This window comes from Nanorana parkeri, unplaced genomic scaffold (genome assembly GCF_000935625.1).
Source record: "Nanorana parkeri isolate BGI_ZX_2015 unplaced genomic scaffold, ASM93562v1 scaffold419, whole genome shotgun sequence".
NCBI classification, from domain to species: domain Eukaryota; kingdom Metazoa; phylum Chordata; class Amphibia; order Anura; family Dicroglossidae; genus Nanorana; species Nanorana parkeri.
Window position 1 is genome coordinate 669,720 of NW_017306687.1, and position 3,899 is coordinate 673,618.

General features: G+C 34.3%; 1 protein-coding gene across 1 annotated transcript in view; it reads left to right on the forward strand.

The window, feature by feature from the left end:
- Nucleotides 1-3,899, forward strand: part of OSR1 (odd-skipped related transciption factor 1) — a 13,620-nt gene that overhangs the window by 1,383 nt on the left and 8,338 nt on the right. The window contains exon 2 of the mRNA XM_018559889.1: nt 3,170-3,237. The gene's annotated coding sequence lies outside the window, so the exon portion shown is untranslated. The remainder of the gene's footprint in view (nt 1-3,169; nt 3,238-3,899) is intronic.

Genomic DNA, 3,899 nt, shown 5'->3' on the forward strand with positions numbered 1-3,899 from the left:
TATATATGTATATATATATATATAGATCTATATATCTATATATATACAGTGTTGAAGGAGGTACCATTAAGCAGTCAAGTTATCTACCCCAAGATAGTACAATGCAATCCATCATTTTAGCAATGATGTACATTTAGGAAGTGCTCCACGTGTGAAGGGATGATGAGTCTGTGCGGTCATATACCCAGGAGGTCACCATCATCATCTGGGGATGACAACAAAACTATTGCTGTCCAGAAAGATTCTCTTTTGATGCAGAAGTCAAACAACAATTTAAAGGAGAACATTGTGTTGATGCATTAAGAGAACAAAACTGTTCACACCTGAATCAAGCTGCAGAATTATATTTTTTACATCTGAATATCTTATAGATTGCAGAATGGTTCCCGTGCTTATTAGACAAGACTGTAACTGGTAATAATATATATTGATGAACTACAGCGAATTCAATGCGTGCCATAATCAGAATGGAATCACCTTCTTCTTTCTTACACATGTAGGTCTGCTTCATTCTAGAGTGATCCCAGACATAGTTCAATCAACAGATAGACTGAAAAAATATATATATATATTACAGATAGATAGATAGATAGATAGATAGATAGAAAGATAGATAGATAGATAGATAGATAGATAGATAGATAGATAGATAGATAGAAAGATAGATAGATATTATATAGATTTTACTTCCTATTATTTGTTTTCAAAAATACAAGTCCATATAAGTATATAAAATAGAAATAGAAAAAAAATATATAGGTATTTTTTACACATTATTAAGAGCTCATAATTCTGAAACTTTGTAATTTTTATGATATTTGCAAAAGTAATTTGTGTATATTTATTATACATCGATTGCATGTATGTTTGTATGCATATGCACGCACTGCACACACACCAACAGTATATATATGTGTGTCTATCTATCTATCTATCTATCTATCTATCTATCTATCTATCTATCTATCTATCTACATATCTATCTATCTACATATCTATATTGTGTGTATCTATCTAGTATGTATGTATGTATCTCTCTAGTATGTATGTATCTATGTATGTTTGTATCTATCTATGGACCTGTTGTTGTATGGATCTCTTGTAATGTAATATACAAGTACATGAGCTGGTGTTTGTGTCTGTGCTGGTTGCTGGTCTGTGTCTGCTTTGGACTCATTCACAGCCGTCACATTGAATTGAGCTCATAATCAGTCTGATTTGTACAATAGCAGATTACACACCCCTTGCAATTAGGCTTGTGATTGATACTTTTAAGTCCATAAGCCAAACATTGCGATGAAGAATAGACTCATTTTCCTCTGCAAGACTAACACCCAGATACAGTCTTTACACAATGGCAAGTGGCCGTTTGATTTCTATTAGAGAGCCTTGTGAGGGTTCTGAGAGGAGAGGACAGATGGAGTCTTTCAAGTTTATGATCCCATTTTGCAGGGTACATTTATCTTGGCACAAGCTGGTTTGTTTCTGCCGTGTGTCTATACACAAGTGGTCTGCTCTCAATTACTCAGCAAGCAAGCCTTGTGTTTAGAAATTGGACTTTTTTTTATTTTTATTGCTGAGGGGTATAGATAACTCAGGCTGGTTGAAGATTGCTAAGGATCTGCTCCTCTGAAGGTGATACAATACAAAGCATTGCAATCAGAAGATCCTGCACTCCGACTTTACAATTATGCAGTTTATTATATCTGGTTTAAATGAAGAAAAAAATATATAATAAAAATAAATAAATTCAAACTAAGGAATTTCAATTATTACAATTATTATACTATTTTACATTTCAAAGAAAAATACTAATATAAAAAAAAAGTTTAACCTTTATAGGATAATATATTTAGTTTCGTCTCATGTAGCAAACAAGTGTTCAGCTCAAACATTAAATCCGTTTAGGACGCATCGTCATAATAATCATATTTTGCATGTTTGAAACTAACACAGGAAAAGTAGACTTCTATAGGAAATGTAGTATTTTTTATGTGCATTTTTGATATAATTCTAGACTGGTTAGTAGGTTTTTTTTTTAGTAAACCGCCCCATTAAGATGCTAATAATGTAACACACAAAGTGCAAAGCAATAGCTACATTGTAGACTTCGCAAACAGATACCGTAGTGTAGTTAACTAATAAAACATTCTTATTTACTAAGATGGAACTGAAGGCGCCCGAGTCCTTATGAATATTAATACAGTAAATATAAAGTTACAGGGATACAGCCTCTAGAAACCAGTGGGGATTTGCTGAGTTATTCTACCACTTTCTGTCTGTCTGTTTGTCTGTCATAGGATCAATTCATAAAGCTAATACGCCAGGATAAAATATCCCTGTGTATAGAAGTGTTGTTTTTTATTGATTAGAATTGTGTTTGGAACCAATTCACAAAGCTAACACACCAGCATCAATATACTTTTTGTCAAAAAGGTGACAGTTGTTTTCAGTTTGCGTTCAATGACATGTGAAAATGACACTCAAATAGCTGAAATAAAGATACTTAAGCTTTCGGAATTGTTTGCTTAATATGTAACTTCATTTAAACCTTAATGGGCTCAGTTCACAAAGGATACATGACTTTATTTCAACCCAGTGACTGTCATGTTTTAAATCCAAATGGAAATAACTATAACTTTAAAAAATAAATTGTGTGTATATATTCCATGTGTGATACAATATCCATTTCACATGTAAGATGACACTGTGATTTTCTAATATCATTGTGATGCTCCCTGCCTGGGTATAGCTGATATGGTGGCAGTAAATCGTACAATCATATGTACTAATTAATTAATTAAATAAATATGTAATTAAAGGATTTCTGTGCCAAAGTGCTGCTCCCCCCCAGATGCTGATTTATAAAAGTCACTATAGCTGATTTCATGCATTATATTATTACTGAATCTATTTTTACCAGTGGTTGCAAACATAGAACCCTTTCTGGTTGTTGGGACACCAGGTCTGCTTCAGTCTTAATAATATTGACTCTGCTGAAATGAAAGTTGGAATATACTTTGCATTTTGTTAATTGCTCCCTTTAATGTAGACCCGTTCAGACAGATACTAGAGACTGTAGCCTGTTACATATCTGTAGCATGTGCATGGGATAATCTAGGCATGTTTTGTATTGAAATCTACGTTGTTGTTTCTGTCTTCACCCTAGGTGTCACAGAAGAAGCAGAGAGGTGCCTAGTGGCTCCTACAGCAGTCCAGAGACCAGTCCATCCTTTGGTAAGATCCCTATGTATTACTATTCAGCACACTGTAATCACTGAGCGAGCCTGCTCCAGGGAGCACTGGAGGGCAAAGTCTGCACTGAAGGCTTCCCAGTGTTCTCCTACCCAGCTTCTGGTATCAGAATCAGCTGACGGTTTTCTGGAAAATGCTCATAACTTTGTGTTTATTCATTTATAACCTGTCCATCATATAAACTATATTTGTCATATTGGAGTCAGGAACATTTTAGAGCAGACTGAAACTAGGAACACATTATTGTAAATGATTGTTACCATTGCCTAGTACTCAGCAGAGCAAAGTCAATGTCATTTACTCAAATCTCCAACTCTGGAGCAAAACGTTGCAAGCAGGACCTCTGAACACTGCTGATAACAATCCAAAATGTGACAGTATTGGTGATACACTATGACATTGATGTGAACACAGAGAATCTGAGAAACATCACATGGTACAGATGCAGGAGCAAAAACTCTTTTCATTTTGGTGGTTTGACAAATTCCTTTACATATAGTTTACTGTGATGCACCTGCTTCCAGTCTGCGTAATAATAAAATAGACATGGAAATATAATTTACTTTAATCACCTGTCACAAGTCTCTGTAATTGTAAAATAGAGATGGATAGAGAATAGGTAATCTAAATAACAGGTAACATCT